This window comes from Octodon degus, unplaced genomic scaffold (genome assembly GCF_000260255.1).
Source record: "Octodon degus isolate 3935 unplaced genomic scaffold, OctDeg1.0 scaffold00025, whole genome shotgun sequence".
NCBI lineage: Eukaryota > Metazoa > Chordata > Mammalia > Rodentia > Octodontidae > Octodon > Octodon degus.
Genome location: NW_004524601.1, coordinates 5343651 through 5361293, shown reverse-complemented (window position 1 = coordinate 5361293; position 17643 = coordinate 5343651).

The following is a 17643-nucleotide window of genomic DNA, read 5'->3' as shown; positions in this document are numbered from 1 at the left end:
ACGTGTCAGTCACACTTCACACTATGGTTCTTAATTGCAAACAAAAAAACAAAATCCACAAATTCAGTTTCAGTTTGACAGGATAATTATTGAAAAGCACTAGGTAGTTCACAGAATTTCTGAGAGAGCTGACGAACATAACTCTGGAGTTAGGCTTAGGATGCAGGATCGCTATGTCAAAGATCAACGCGCAGTCACTCAGCATCCCTGGACGGAGACTGGCTCCAGGCACGCTCCACGGGCGCCTGGGACCGGGGTCCGGGGAACCCCAACGCTAGCTCCTCGCGCTGGGCTCCTGTTAGCTCCTCCCCCTCTGAGTTCATGCCTATTTCACAGCTTTCTCATCCTCGAAGGAGGTGTTACCAGATTTGGGGATGCTGGAGTCTCCTGGAGATGGTCCCTAGGTTCTTTCGGGCCAGAGCGAGGAACTGATCAACACAGGCTCCAACGGCAGCAGTTTTTCTAAAGAGAAGATAAGAAACAGGCTGTGGCGTGAGTCTGGGCCAGGGAAAAGTAGGAAAGGAAGTACGCCTTCCAGCGTGGGGGCGGCCCCCAAGCCGGAGAGAACACGGTGGGCGCCCGCGCTGCTCTCGGAGCACCCACTAGTGGCTCGGGTCACGGCCGGTGCAGCGTGTCCTGCGGGCCGCTCCGTCCTCGCACGAGGTCCACGTGCAGGCCTTACTGCGCTGCACCTTTAGACTTAGCAGGTCCCACCTGCATCCCCAGCCAGCTCGGCCGCTGCTGACTCGCCTACCGCAGCAGGATGCCGATGGTCTGAGATCTCAGCAGGCAAGACTCGCCTGAGAAAGTAACAACATGTAAAGAAGCGTTCCAAGGCAGCCGGCACGCCCCGTGGGTGTCCAGCGCAGCGGGGCTCCCAGGGTTTGTGCCTCTATCCGGCAGTCTGTGTAGTCTTTCCGGGACTTGCAGACCACCTGGAACAGGAAATTAATGCCAGTGTCCTCCCTTTCCCAAAATTTCTTGTTTCTTAGCCTCTATATACTCACAGAAAGTAGTATCAGATTAATTATGTATAGTTACCATGTTTTTAAAGCATCTTGCGGTTGCTTTTCACTTGCTGCTAATCAATTTTTAATGGTTGCAATTTATCTTTACATTTTTAAACTCAGTAGATTTTGTATTGCACACCAACACAGACCAAAGCAAATATCAAAGAAAATATGGCATTTCTACAAGTAACAGTCCAAATGGCTCCTGATCACAGAAGAAATAAATCTGAAAAGGTGGTACATAGCTAGATATTTCAATCATAATTACAGTATACTTCTGGGTTTTCTCATAAGACGGTGAGTTCTGACTTAAGCTGTCATATCGAAAGGGACATTTGTCACAATGATTATTAGAGTCAACATTAATCTCTGTTGCCATTTTATAATACAAATTATAACAGTATAATTCAACCTTCATACACTCAAACTACCCTTTTAAACATAGTTAAAATCTTCAGAATTCTGAAACTCTCTTACTACTCATGTTTGTGTCAGATGTGAGAGCGATTGGTAAAGCCGTGACTGAGGGATAGGACCAGTGACGGGCACCTAGTTAATCCCTCTTATGCCTTCAGGTCACCCTCAACTTGCTCACCATTCACCTGTGACCTTCTGAGGTATAATCAAAAGGCTCACAGACAGCAGCAGAACCTGGATTAACAACCTTTCTCTGTTCCAGCTAAATTTTTTTTCACCCCAAAACAATACACACACCAGTGAACGTAAAAAGACTTCTGATGGAGAAATATTAACAAACCGTCACTGTTTAACATTCTCTCTCATATTAGGTTCGTGCCCATGTTTAACCACTCACTGATATTTGACCATTTTTTTGACCCTACTCTAAATTTGTATATGCTATAGCAATAACATTAATAGCAGTATTTATCTTAATCAGAATTAAAGGAAAAGTAATTCCATGACTTTCCAAAATTCTCCTTCTAACAACTTAAAGCCTAGGATATTTACCTAAGCACAGGAGACAAAATCTGTGTGGATGTCCCCCAGTGGAAACTTTTCTTCAGATGTAAACCACTGACACACTTGCTGAGGCTCGAAGGAATCAAATGGAATTTGCGTGGGATGGCTTTGTTTCTCGTGGTAATTATGAATCCAGAAAAATAAAAGAATACAACTTCTGACACATAGGCTTCCAAAACAGGTATCCTTTTTTAAAATTAATATGAGATATGAAAACAGAGAATAATGTTTGGCTATTGAACTGCCTGCACAAAGAAAAATCAACAGACAGATTAATTGGAAAAGTTACTCCAGCCACTTTGGGACCTGGTTGGGGAGAAAGAAGAAAGGGGTGACTGTCATTCTCACTGTTCAGCTAATTGCTTTGGCATTGTGTTTGCACAATCCTGACCTAGGTTTTTTGTTTGCTTTGTTTTTGTTTTTGTTTTCCAGGGACTCTTTAGGAATTCCTCACTGGCATCGCACCCAGGTGGGACATACTGTAAATTAAACTAGGAAATAATAAAAACCCTTTTCAGGCTATTATGATAAATATGTAAGTATACTTGATGTCAGGGTGGTTTATGTGCTGATATCTTCTAACATCACTGAACAAGTGGAAGTTGCAAATAAACAGATAAAATGAAAATCTCAAAGCTTATGGGAGATGGGGCTAGACAGAAACAAGATCTGATGACAAGAAGGATTAAGTGCGAAGCAGAGATCTTCTGTGTGTATAGAGTGTGTTAGGCAGAAATTTAATAGCTAGAGTTTTCTTCAAAATAAAATGCAAAACATGGCCCAGAAGGTTTTAAAAGCTATAGTAATGTTAGGAAGCAGCAGAACACAGTAGGGCCAACAGCTACAGCTATGGCCAAGACTCTGAGGTAGGTGACTTGGAGCAAGTTTCCTCCATTTACTTTCTGTTTCTGAACCAGTGAGGCAAATGCTACCAGCTACTCCATACATGTGGACTACAATTAAATTTCCCTTGGTAGAAAATAGCCAATACCTGCTTTTTCTGATGTAAGTTTCTCTGACACCAAATCCATGGAGAAGATAATAAAAGGGAAGCTGAAAAGTCAAAACCTAGTAGACCAATGACTAGAACTGGAATGTGCATAAAAGAAGGTACACAATCTGAGAAAAGTAGCCTGGTTGAGATAGTTTCCTAAGAGTTCTTGCTTCTCTGGCTTGAATCTACCTGTGGGCATGATGATATAAATGGAGTGGAGAAACTGAGCCTACCGAACTCAAGTTCTGACTTCTCACAAGGCCTAAAGAGGCCCTACCTCTGCTTTGGGAAGGACCAAGATTTGGGTTCCATTTTTTAACTATAATAGAATAATAATTTAATGAGGAATGTATAGATTTTGTTTTATATTTACATGAAATGTATTTGAAGCTATTAAACATTAAAAGAGTCCTTGGAGCAGACAGATATGGTGGATCCTGCCTACATTTTTAGCCCTAGAGGAACTAAAGGGCTGATGCAGAAGGGTTATGAATTCCAGATCAGCCTGGGAAATTTAGCAACTTAGTAAGATCCTGTATTAAAATAAAAAATTAAAAGAGCTGAGGATGTATCACAACATGAAACCTCTGGGTTTAGTCCTAGGACAAAAGAAGGTGGGGAGAAAGGGAGAGGGAGAGAGAGAGAGAGAGAGAGAGAGAGAGAGAGAGAGAGAGAGAGAGAGTTTGAGTAACAACCTTTTGTTGACCCACAGACATCAATGGCCCATCCTATTATTTCAAGTGAAGGCATTGTTTAACATAAGCCATGACTCTCTAGCCTCAAATAATATCAAAGCAGGCCTGTTCCCAGCCATCCCACATACAGCCAGTTGTCTTTCTGGTCATGAGTTGAAATAGCTTATCAATTCCTGCTGTCACTTTAGTTTTTTCTGAGAACTCAGATTTTAAGGCAGTCCACAGCTAGTTATGGCCCAGCCCAAATTTAAAGAAACAGAAATGGCAGTGACACCACACACACACACACACACACACACACACACACACACGTGCAGGCTTGCCCTTTTCAATGCCTTCCTTTAGCTCTAACTTCTCCCCCAGCAGTTTTCTTCCCTGGCCCCAAGTCTACCGAACCCTCATACAAGAAGAGCTTCACACCCTCCTTACAACTGACAAAGAACTGCAAGCTAGATAGATGGTCAGGGTGGATGAGCTCCAGACAAAGCACACTGCGGTCACATGCAGAGCAAGCACCAGAACAAGCCATCAGCCTGGAGGCAGCATCTCGGCCGGTGATCTAATCGGAGAAACAAAGGCTTTGTGCCTGGCAAAGGCTCAGCCACCAGGAATGGCCAACTGGAAGATGTGTGATCATCCGAGACCCCATTTCACATATGGAAAGACCTGTCAGAGTTCTGCGTGAGCTGCACGCTGGATAACCAGTAAGACAACCTGGTGGGGTAAATGTTGGCGTCTGCAACTCCATGAACTCTCCCTTATGTATACTCTAAAATAGCACCTTTATCTCTGTGCCGTGAGACCGCACTTGCTTCTGCTAGCTCTGGCCAATATGACAATGATGGACAAGTATCTGCCAGTGACCAGTTGTCTTCAATACAACTGCATGACTGGAACAGTAATGTGTTCTACTCCTTTCATCTGAAGGAATCTTTTTCAGTAGAGGATATGAACAAAAAATATATTCACAATGAACAGAAAAATTTTTGTCATTATGTTACTTGGTAACACCATTAAAGATTAGCTCCAGTGACAGCTGGAGCTCAAGATGTGCCTGTTTCAAGACCGCAAAACCAGCAGAGAAGACTTTGTTATAAGGACACTTGGAGCTTATTGTGCCCTGTAGGCACCTTCTCCTGCCCCAGAAACTATGTATGTCTTGTTTTTCAATAATATTGACTCACATTCACAATGAACTATAATAATTTACAGACTTGTAAGAAGGAAAATGCATTTCCCAAACACCAAATTTAAGTCTGATATTTAGAGTCTTTGCCAATGACATTTCCCCGGGAATCTACCATAAGGTTGAGAGCCCAGTATCTTGGCTTCCACCATCAAGTCTGCACGGCTAACTGCGGCTGGCCATGTCTCCAGCCTCACTCTCCTGGACTTCAGGTCTGCATTCCTAAGTCCTTGCTGAACATCTCTCCCTTGGTGTCACCAGCATGTATCTCAAAATTATGTCCAAAACTAACATTAAATCTGCCACAGAGTCTGTCTTTCATCAATGTCCATTACCCATGCTAAGTTGAGGGAGTTTTTAGGGTTTCTCCTTGTTCAAAAGACGTGGGACAACTGTTTTCCCTGTGTATGCAGTGGTTCTGTTGTGTCTTCCTCAACAGCATCTCTTGCCTCTGTTCCCTTTTCCTAAGCCAATACACTCTGTAGGCCTTTCCACCTCACATCTAGATTATGGCCAAGTCTTCAAAGAAGTCCTAACTTTCAGCTCACCCTCTTTCTAATTTATCTAGAACACAATTGCCTCATCCATCTTTTTAAAGATGGTGTCATTTAATTCACTCTACTCCAAGCTTTTTATAGCTTCCCAGTGCCAGCTGGATGAGGCTCAAATGCCCTACTTACCCTGCTAATCACGGCCTCTGTGCTCAAACCATGATCTGCCTTCGCAGTCTCTTTTGTTCATGCACACATCCTGCCAGCCCCCCAGAAGCACCCACTGGTGTGGTTTTACTGCTGTGGCTGCCTGGACATTGAGCGCATTGTTTAGTCTTTTATACAGAACTTCATGTAAAAGATTTCCTTTATACTAAACTATTATTTCCTCTGGGAAGGTTCTTTTAACAAAATTAAGCACCTGGCTTTATCTTTTGAAATTATACACAGCTCGGACAAAGCTGTGACTGAATTGTATCAATCATAGTGTGCCCTATGCTCTTGACACTTGTGTCAGTTTTTCCGGATCGTTTTTGAATTTTCATTTATATTTTACAGGGTGACCTTTGTTTCCTCTAATGTATCATTTTGTACTCTGAGTCCAGGCAGACAAACAAATTCCATTCATAAGCCCTGCATCCTGTTCTTCCTTTCTTCTGCCCAGCGGCTACACACCGCTGCTGATTAGATACCCACTCTGTTTCATTTTTAAAAATACTTCTTTTTAGTAGTACATGTTTCCAGTACATCATGTTTGCATTCTTCTTAGGGGGTAGGTTTCTGTACTTGACATATCTTAATTCTTTTTTTATTCCCTTCTACTCTCTCTCCCCTTCACCATCTCTAGATCCTTTTGTCACTTGCAAGAGACAAATCTCTCTGTTTCCCATTGATGATCTTTAACTTTTTTTAAATGCATTTAGCACAGGGTCTCACTACACAGATTGGACTCATAGTGATCCTTCTGTTTTCAGCCTCTCAAGCACTGGGATTACAGACATGTGCCACCACACCCACTCTCAGTCTCCATCTCAGCATGCCCCGTGAGTGAAACCAGCACAGCACGCCAGGGGTCTAAGCTGGGTCCCTGCATCTGCCTAAGCGGGTGCTTTAATCTGCTGAGCTATCTGGCCAGCCCTTAACTTTTTAAGTTATTTATGCTTTGGGTTTCTCACATCAGAGAAAATACGTGACATTCACCCACATGTGTCTGACTTCTTTCTCTTAGCACTGGGTTTTCAAGGTGCATCCACCTTCCTAGGGACACACCAGGTCTGGACCCCACCACCAGCCCTCATGAGCCTGTCCAACCCCAGCTCTCATTTCATGCCTGGACCTACTGCTCCCTGCTAGTCTCCAGAGCTCCGGCCTGGTTCTGTGCTGATCCCTGCCTCAGGCTCCCGCGAGGCTCCCCCAACTACATTTCCCACTTGCCCATAGCATGGAGCTCGGCTTTCTGCCCAGGTGTCCCCATCACAGAGAAGAGCAAAAGGAACCCCTAGCCCCAATCCACACACACCACAGTCTCCCTAAAGAAGAACGAGATCAACTAGCTTCATCCCCCAAAGGGGCTTGGTTCTGAACCGCCCACTTCTGGCTTCACGTTTTCCTAGTCCTCGTGTTCATCTCCTCCCTGGAATCTTGCATAACTCTTGCTCCTCTCACCAATGCACTTCACTGAAATATGCAGCATTTAGCTGCTTTTCAAAGAAGGTTTTGATTTCTTGCTTTTGGAAGGACAAATGCAAATTAAAAATAAGAGGCTTAATTTTCTCTATTGAAAGGAAGGGAAGAATTATTTTCTCCATCCTTTTTCAGCATTTGCTTTAGATAACTTGTAATCTTAAGTGCTTTCTCCTTTCTTTGACATTTGTATAAATCTTCTTGGGGACTGAATATACCTTTTGTCAGCTTTATGACTTAGGAATTTCTTTCTCAGGGGCCTGGAAGCAGCATCCCTTACTTCCTAGTCTCTGCAGAAGGGTGGGCATGACTGGGAGGGGCCTTCCTCCAGTCTGCAAAACTGTCTCCTCTCATAAAGATGCAAATTTGCATTTCTGTTGATAAAGCCAAGTGCTCCAACTACTGAGTTAAATCGAGATGCTTTGTGTGGGACAAGCCCTGTAGTGAATTTCTTACAGGGGACAACTCGTTGCAGCTTGTCTCATGAAGGCTAGACAACGACTTGTGCCTACCCAGCCACCACTATCGTTTTGATTGGAAACGTCCCCCAGAGTGCTTTGCTGAGGGCTTGGCCTCCAGCTGCTGGCATGACTGGAAGGAGAGGGGAAGGTAGATGGCACAGTCAGGGATGCTACACCACTCAGCCCCACCCACCGAAGTCTGGGCAGCACCCCAGAGCCAACCCCTGAAATAAGAAAAGAAAGATCCCCGAAAAATTCCAAAATTCCAAACCAAGACCCATGCATGCCACAGCTGCCAGCATGACCTACACGTGGTCTACAATAACCTCTCTTCCCACGGGGCTCAGTAAAGCTTCATACACGTGGACTGAACCCCACATACCCAGTTATGACAAAGTGAATTATGGGAAGGGAGGCGCATAGGAGACACAGCCAATGTGGCTCAGGACCGTGTCAACCACGTTGTCAGTCATGCTCTGCAAAACCCACTGGGAGGCCTCCGAGACCGTGATGAATTCTTAAGCCCAATGTACTCAACGCTCATGTCATTTTCCTTCCCACCAGTACGAGAGGGGAGCCTAATCAAACTTCATAAAGCTTGGCCGATTTTTCCTCACATCCCAGGTCACACCCAATTCTCCGTTGGGCACAAAAACCCAGTAGCCCATCTGGGACCCATGCCCCAGAGCAACAGTGGAACTGCTGGAGGTGGGCACAGTTGGAGTGGGGGAGAGGCGCGTGCCGGACCCACACAAGGGAGCCTGTCCCCTCTCTCCCTCCCTCCCACTGCCCTCCCCTCCCCTCCCTGTCCTCTGCTGCCTTCTATAGTGACTATCTTGGGGTCCTCACCAAGATGCTCTGACTCTAAGAGCCCAAGGGAAGGTAACCAAGAACCATAGACTGAAGCCTCAGAAATGATAAGCAGTAAAGAACTGCTCCTCTTTATTTCATCACATGATGGAAAGCCAACACAGCTGTACTGGAAAAGTGAGGTTCTTGTCTTCACAATCTTTTTTTTTTTTTTTTTGGAATTTGACAATGGCTGTTGTATTACATAATATTATCTTCAAATTAATTGTTTAGACTACCAGATATATACATGCAAAATTACAAAAACAGAAAGAAAAAAATTTAAACATTAACTTCTCCTTTCAATAGACCAGCAGCAATCACCAGTACAATTATCCAAACTATCCTGTATGTATACATAAATATATCTTTTCCCCTTCTCTCTTTCTTTATATTAATTTTATTGAGAAAGAAGTAGCAATGAGACAGTTTCAAAATAGGTTAAAGAACAGAAAGAAACCAGCAAATAGGACAAACAAACAGGAGAAAAGGGATATACAATGGCAGATAAGTAACATGCCAATCATAAGTCAATACATCTCATTATAACCAAATGTAAATGGATTTAATTCACCAATTAAAAGAAATAGACTGGCACAGTGGACTATGAAGCAAAAGCCAACAATTTGCTCTATACAAGAAACACACTTAACTCAAAAATAAATTCATAAACTGAAAGTCAAAGGGTGGAAAACAATACTACACATCTTTGCAATCATTGAGCCAATCGCTACCACTTGTGTCACTTTTTACAATAGGACCTATTCAATAGTAAATTCGTTAAATTGTGGCTCAGTAAAACCATTTGAAAACAAGTAGGGAGTTACTTGTATTTTAAAAGATGATTTCTTTTTTGACTGGCTTTTTGGAGAGGATTTCTGGGTTGGAAAGCAAGTTTGTTTTCAATCATTTTCTCCTGCACCACACATAATAGATATGCTGAGTATTTCATGTTTGTTATCACTTTGAATCACTCTATATGGTAGGCATTCGAGTACTGTGCTATTATAGACTAACCTACATTAACTGCATGTTGTTATCATAATTACTAGATTATTTTGAGGCTTATCATATAGTAACAATTGATAAATGTGATTGAGGGCTCACAGTGATACACACACATACACACACACACACACACACACACACACACACACACACACCTGACTACCACACCATATGTTATGATGGAAACCAGTAGCTGACTACTTTCTTCACAAATATTTCTCACCAAGCAAATACAAAATGTTATGCAACCTATTTAGCAACTGGATGAAATCCCAGCTCCCTGTTCCTTTCAGAACTCTAAAAATTACCTTCCATAAAATGTTTAACCAAGACCACTGCAGCAATAATTCTAGCAGCAAGATGCAACTACACTACCAGTCAACTCTCAGAATGCAGGTGTCAAAATGCATATGCACTTCAGAATACAGAATCATATGCCAACCCTAAACGAAAAATGTTGGTTTGTGAAAGGTGTCAGTTACTCAAACCATATGATTATTTTATCTGCTTCATAAAGAGAGTTCTTGTTAGTATATTTCGAGAGAGTCTACCGACTTGAGCCCTGTTCATTTCCCTAAAGAACCCTGGTGGAGGGAAGCCTCGGGCCCACTAGCCATGAGGCACACTTTTGTCCAAACTGAGGGAAAATGCAGACCACTGAGCCTCTTTTATAGAGGAACTTTCAAGAGCTAATTGCCCTAAAGTGAGTATTTATTTCTGATCTCCTTAGTTTAAAAGCAACTAAGCCCCTAGGACATACATCAAAGTGGTACAAGCACACAGTATAATCTGTGAATTAAATTTTTTTCAAATAAAAATAAATTTTAAAAGGCAAAATAGGTGTCATGCTACATTTGTTAAAAAATTTTAAAGTAAATTATGCATCAAAATTTAATTAGATTTGCACTGAGACTTCCCTCGGATGTTTGCAGGAAATCTCGTCTCTGTAACAACAAAGGAATCCCAAATCCAACATCACAGTCCTCTGAGTCCAGGACTAGAATTTTTTAATTAGCACATGTTTACAGTGCATAATGATTACATCCATCTTGGGGAGTCCACACCTGTACAAAACAGATCTGGATCCTTTCCACTCCCCTACCCCTCCTTCTTCCCTCTCTGTAGCCCACTTCTAGAACTTCTTCCCAGTTGCAAAAGATACATCTCCTTGTTTCCTAACTTTATTCGGCTCTGTAAATTAAATGTGGAGTTTATACCAAATAGGTGGGGGTTTTCTTTATAATCTGGACTCTGGTTCTTGGTGATCTCGACAGATCTCAAGGCTGTAAAAGGCTCCAGCAAATTTACCCCTTCAGTCTAAACCTCTTCTGCAGCTGCTGGGTGAGTTTATCTAACTACCTACTTAACACCTCCCAGTGAATGTTTAATAGGCATCGTAAACTTTTAGTGCCAATAACTGAGTTCACGCATTATTTAGCTTTTGTATCCTTCCCATGCTTAGTGGCTAATGTGGAGTAAATGACTATGTAGTGGGTTTATATTGGTTGAGCTTCTGTTTTCTAACTTCACATAAAACCAGATATTTCAAAAGAAAAATTTAGAGCTGGGGAGATAGCTTGGTGGAATAAGCGCTTACCTGGCAAGCGCAAGGTCCTGAGTTCAATCCCTGGTACCACCAAAAAAAAAATGTTCCACTGTATTCCCCTTTAAATGTTATTGTGCATGTATGTTGTGAAATATAAATATTGTGGTTATAATACCGCTGAACTTTTTGACTCAATATCACTTTATCTCCAACTAAAGAAACTGTTAGATAAAGGCAACAGGTACTAATTTTGATAGCAATACATTGCCAGCTGTCATGGGAAAATGTCTCAACCTCATCAAAATCTTCTCCGTAGTAGCAAAACCCTTGTGGTTACCTCTAGTGAAAGGAAGATGTGGTGGAATGCATGAGAGCTGCGTGTCTGATAGAAGTAGTCCTTGTCAGATACAAAGGTTACATCTTTAGTTATTAGGTCTTACTTTAACTTGGTCTTAACCATCCAGCAGAAAAGTGTAACCACGAGGTATAAAAAGTAATGCCATATTAATATGCTGAGCTATAAAAGGCCCAAGTCAACAACTTCTGACATTGCCAGTCCTATGGATAACCCACTACTATTATGGACTACTGGACTATATTGGATTATTTTGCTGAATTCACGCACCTACAATCTTTAGACTGGCTTTAAGTATGAAAGGTTTCTTTAAAGACTTCTCCAAATAGAGCTTCTCTAACTGTGGTGGAACACCCATCTCTGACCAAACAAAACGAAAAAGAGGAATATGTTGGGAGCCACGAAGGTAGGAAATTGATCAAATATATGTAGGTGGGACTAAAGCATACAAGCTAGCAATACATTGCCTAAAGCAAACAAGCTACCCCACTCCTGAGATGAGCATCCTGTCTGGCTAAGGTTAGCTATTAGTTGCTAGTCACTAACTTTACAAAAGTGTAAATAAAGGGCCATTTTGTTGGGGAAAAAATAGAAAATATATACATATATATATATATATATATAAGCATACACAAGAGAGTTAAGATAGATATACAGCTACTTTCCCTTAGTTCATTGAGAATAAAGGTTTGTACTAATATTGTTTAGACAAGATACTTTGTCTGCATCTTGTCCTCTGAATAACTACTATGAAGACAATATACAATGTATTAATTATTGTAACCATCTTACTCACCTGTTTTGAAACTGTTTAATTGTTATTTTATCTTTTTTTCTCATTAAAAGGAATAAAAAAAATTTAAAAGATAGAAGTAGTGCAGTTTCAAATGCAGCAAATTCAACACACTGTGGTCCTTCTGTGCACCAGGCACCACTGCTGGACCAGCACACCCTTGTGTGCTGTGCCTTCTTTCTCTTTTATTTCCTGTAAGAAGAGACAAGAAAAGAGGTGATCTGACCAGGAGCTGCAGAGACATAGACAGTTAGCGATAGCAAGGCTGGAAGACTTGCCCCTTCTCTGAGGTTGTGCTGCTCATGAGGCAACCCGGAAGAAGGTACAAAAGCAACATCCCTTGACAATAATAGTCCAGCCTGAAAGAAGACTGCAAACTCATGGGAGTGCTGAGGCCAGTGCGAAGGTTGGAGAATCTGAAGAAATAAGCATCGCTTATGGCAAGGCCCCCTTTGTAGGTCCATGCAAAGGACCGACTGGGTAGGACAGGGAAGAACGCATGAGAATCGTTGCTGCTGCTCTAGCTGCAAGCAGATTACTTGTGAGACAGTGCTTAAAGTACTTGAGATGCTTTCATTCCAGCAGTTATCACAAGAGCTCTGTAAGATCGATACTATGCATCATTAAACTTCACCAACAAATGAACTAAGGCAGAGGAGGTTCAGCAATTCACCCAAAGCTAGAAGTTTTTTTTTATTTAAACACAACCTGTGTATATTACATCTGCATAATCTATGTTTTTAAGATATCATTGGCAGACTTACATCAACAGGGGAAAAGCTGGCCCAAATGCAGTTTCCTTGTCAAAAGCATACAGAATTTAATCACCACAGTATTAATGTAAAAATGAGAAATCAGCAGCCTTTTTTCCCAGAAAAGACAGAGATGTAAGCTTGTGTCACCCAAAATGCTCACCAGAGAACCCAGGGCAGAGGATGAGACTTGTGAATACAGGAAGAGAAGAGGGCAGAAGGGGGAAGGGAGGAGAGAGGGAGGGAAGGTGGGGAAGGTCCTTTCTCAGAGGCTAGAGGAGCTGCACGTTTCGGTCCACACACCCGTTATTCAGCGCAGTTGCTAGCGGCATCCTCTTTGTCTGAGCATCTGCTTGGACAACGCATTGAATGATTACTCTAAAACCTAGTGTTCGGAAATACTGAGTGTCCCCGTGCATTGTGTGTCCACGTAACTGAGACCGCACCCCTGTGTGGGTCTCCTGAGTACTTCATCTGGCCAGGGCACTCCTCACCGATCCTGAGGATGTGTGAACACCCTCCACGCTCAAGACCAGCAGACACTGAGGTTCAGCTGTGCTCTGACTTTAGCTGTCAGCTTTGTCCAAGAAGCCTTCTGCATTTGGAGTTTACACCAGGGCCAGAGGTGTATTAGGTAGACATCCGGGAGGGCCAGGCTGAGAGTTTCATTGGTTAGTTACAATAGCCATCAATATCACTTGCACGTTATTTTGTTAGTTTGCTTTTTCTAATGGCTTTTGTTACCCATGTCCTTCAGAAAAATGGTCCTTGGAGAAAAGATGAAAATATGAAGCAAAACATACACACACAGGCATAGCAGCAGGTAAGTGCTACTGAGGGAAATAGGTCCCAAGGAACCAGTCCCCAAAACCTACGGGCCAATGAAAAGAATCAAAGACTTACTCCCACTTTTTGGGTACCACCTGCTAAAAGCTCAACAGCTGCATGTGACACAATGGTTTATAAAGTTGTGATTAAAATGAAGTAGAGCAGAGGTAAGTGTGAAATATGCAAATGAAACATTATGTATAAATGAACGCATATTGTGTGCTGTGGAAGATGATTAACAGGGGCCTGGCAGCGGCTATGTGTTTTGATAAAGTGTAGAGCCCCTAAATGTATGAAATTCAAGGCAAATTCATTTCACTGAGTCAATAACCACACTGTGGACAATTTTCAGACACCAAAAGAAATAGCCAATTTAAAACATTCTCCTGACACACATTGTCCGAATGTATTCTTTTGATGGTGTCAGATTCAATTGTAAACATCTTAATTGGAATTTTTTTGCTATTTCGGTTTTCTTCTGTGAGATGTCATATGGTTTTAGTATAACAAATAAATGCGCTGTTCAGAAAGAGGTAGGCACAGAGAAGCCCTGAAAGGGAGCTGCAAATGAATTAATGGTGTGACTGCGACCCTCCCTAGCACGTGCGGGGGCGGCCCTGCGCTCCGCCGCGGCTTTCCTTCCAGCACGGCCGCATCTTCTGCAGCCCTAACCCGCAAGCACGTTCAGCCGCAGAGCCCTGTGCCTGAGGCCCCCTCGAAACACCACACACTGACTGGAGACCGTGGCTTCGTCTCATCTCCTCCGTCAGCACACGGTGCATCACCTGAAACACCGCCATTGATGCTTGGCATGAATAAATGAAAAATGATACTCGATAGTCTTATATAAAATGTGATAGTCACCTCACCATACAGTGAGGAATTTTTCTCAGCTAGTGCATCTGAGTTTCTAACAAAGTTATGTTTTGTGCATAAGAACTATAGTTGTGTGCTCTTGCCATGGACTAGTTTTATAAATTATTAAAAGAAGCCGAAGGCTGGGAATGTAGCTCTGTGTTCGAGCGCTTGCCTAGCATGTGCAAGGCCCTGAGTTCAATCCCCAGTACCACAAAAAAATGGTAATACAAGAAGCCCAGGCCTAATCTTATGGTCTCTCCTTAACAGCTGAGTCTTTACTTTGGCAAAGCTGTCTTTTAACAAGGAGTGCTACACAAGTGTGTGTGCACATGAACACGTGTGTCCACAAACCAACACAAGCATGTGCGCGGGCGCGCACACACACGGGACAGTTGGGAGGGGGTGCTTATTTTTTCTCTTTATTCTCTACCTAGAGTAAGAGGTGGCTATTAGACCATCAACCCAAAAAAAAACAAACAACAACTCACACAATGATTTTTTTTTCTAGGTTTCCTAGTGCAAGCAGCAAAACTAAAACACATTTTTCAAAGAAAAGCCAAATGAACCTCATATGAATAAATTGTTTCCTTTAGCATTTTCCTTTTTTTAAAAGATCAAAAATGCCTCCAGCCGGAGAGCACTTCTGCGGCGCCGCGCGCCCGGCCGGCTGACCACTCCTATACCGAGGGCTCCCTGGCTTTTCCCATCGGGGCCGTAATAACAGTCTTGACGAACGTAATAGACGTTCGGAGGCAGTTTTCTCCCTGAGGATTTAACAGTTAGTCTTTACTTTTCATATTCTCCAAACAAAGCATATTTTAAAACATAAAATGGAAACATGGCTAGCACGGACAGCGGCCTTGTCCGAGCTCTGCGCCTGCGGTGCTGCCCGGAGAGGCGCGCCGGACTTCCCGGGATGCCTGCTCAGGCCTCAGTGACGTCCGGCTTCGAGCTGGGCTGCAGTGTGCCCTGCGCCGCTGCCGTCTCCTCTTTCCAGCGCGACGGCGCTCAGGCCCCGGCTTCCAGGGCAGCCCGTGCCGGCCGGCCGCTTGCTGCGTGCACGCTTGCCCTCCCGGAGCTGTCCTCGGCCTGGCTGCTTCCTGGCTGCGTTCCGCATCTGTCTACACAAACTTGACTTTCTCCCGTTTCACGGTTTCCTCTGCCACAGCCTTTCAGCTGCTTCCCAAATAGAAATGAATAAAAAGAAAATCAAAGCCTTTTTCAAGTTGCAAAAGCATCCCTCCTGCTGAGCTAACAGATTTCTTTCCCTTTTGTCTCAGAAAGGAAACAGAATATTCTCTTAAACACTCTGTCTCCGACATTTGCAGCTGTTTCATAGGTTCTTAACTCAAAAAATTCTTCTTTCCAATATTTGAAATTTTTATGCATTTTTAATTTTTAAGAAAAATTCACACAAAATTTATGAATGTGAAATTTCAAGTGTTTTTCTGCCATTTTATTAACCAATATTCGACTATTAATGCATTATCTGAGAAAGGCTTTAATTCACCTCACTGATAAGCTATCTAAATTCACTAAAGTATGAAGATGTCAATGTCTTATACCTATTTTCTCCTATACTGTATTTTATTTTCTAAATATTCAAGAGGATACTGTTTAAAAGTGAGATCATTTTAAGTTTTCGTGTTGAATTAAGTATTTAGAGAATAGTCTTTAATTAGTTGAGCATTTAAAGAGAAAATATGCTGAACAGTAAGTATATGGTTCTAGGAACATATTGAACAGCTTTTTTTCTTTAAAAAAAGTAATAACTTTAAAAAATTCCAGTGATAGGAAGGATTTCATCTATGTGTGGGGTTAAATTATAAGCACATATGGGAGAGAATGTGTGGTAGGCCACTTGAGGCATCCGCATGAAAGAATTCAGAGCAAAAGCTATAAATACAAAAGAAGTCTGAGGATGAAGAGACCTCACAACGTCAAGGGCAAGAGCGAGGACCGTAACGAAGCCCCGGCTCCAGTCAAAAGTCTTCCCTCGCGGGCGAGTTTGGCCCGAATGGCCTGCGGTGTGTCCATCCCTCTCACCTGTTGCTCTCGTGTCTCACCAGAGCCCCTCCTGTGCCGCCATTCAGTTCTCAAGAACATATGCTCACCCTTGCTCAAGGACTTCAGACCAGAGCTTGCCTCCTCCTCATGGCCACAGTCCATTGTTGTCATCACTCAGGACTAGTTTGGATAAGGGCCGGGGAGGTAGCTCAGTAGAATAAGCACTTGCCTGGCAAGCGCAAGGGCCTGAGTTCAATACCCAGTTTAAAAAAAAAAAAAAAAACTGGTTTGGAAATACAGAAATCAGTAACACCCTTCTCCCTTTCCAAGGTCTGCAGGGTCACCCCAAACTTCTGAAACCAGTCCCTTGTTCCCCTTCCTCCTCCACAAACACCATTTTCTTCAGCATTTTAGCAGCTCATCTCTCTACTTGCCTTGCTGGCCAACCTGAACCCCAGGGATGATGTGTAAACTACTTTCTACATCAGGGCCTCAGTCTTTTTCCTGCCTTCCCCACAAGTAAATCATCATCTCTTCCTCACCAAGCTGATGCTTGTACAAGTGCTATTACAGAAAAACCCAAATCACAAGTAAGTATTCTTGGTAAACATAATTAAACAAGATCGGCTCTGAAGAAGAGGCACTGTAAGCCAGCAGTCCTTCCAAGCCTTTGAGGGAGAAGGCTCAGACCAAGGTTCAGGTTAAAGCCTCCAACCACACTCAGCTGTGACTCTGACCCCACATATTCAGTGGAGTGAGGGGTGCCGAGGTACGGAAGATGAAGGGATGCATTCGAGCTGAGATACACTGCATCTTTCCAAGAAGATGGGTCACAGGAAAAGTGAAAGCTGCAAGCTAAAGGGAGGGAGAGTCAGGGAAATCCTCCTTATAAGATTGGTGATATTTAAGCTTTCTTATAGGTTAACCGTGCAGTTAGTATAAGGAAAACTGCCAATAATAAAAGAGAAAAATCATGAACTGGTGTATTCGAATATCAGAAAAAGAGATAAAAATGAGATAAAGAACACATCCAAGAAAAAATTCACTTCAGAGAACAACAAAAGAGAAACATAAGCAGAGTTAGATGAGCTTTTAGATAGAAGAGAGTTGAAAACATTCCCACCTGACACTACAGTGTGTGTGTGT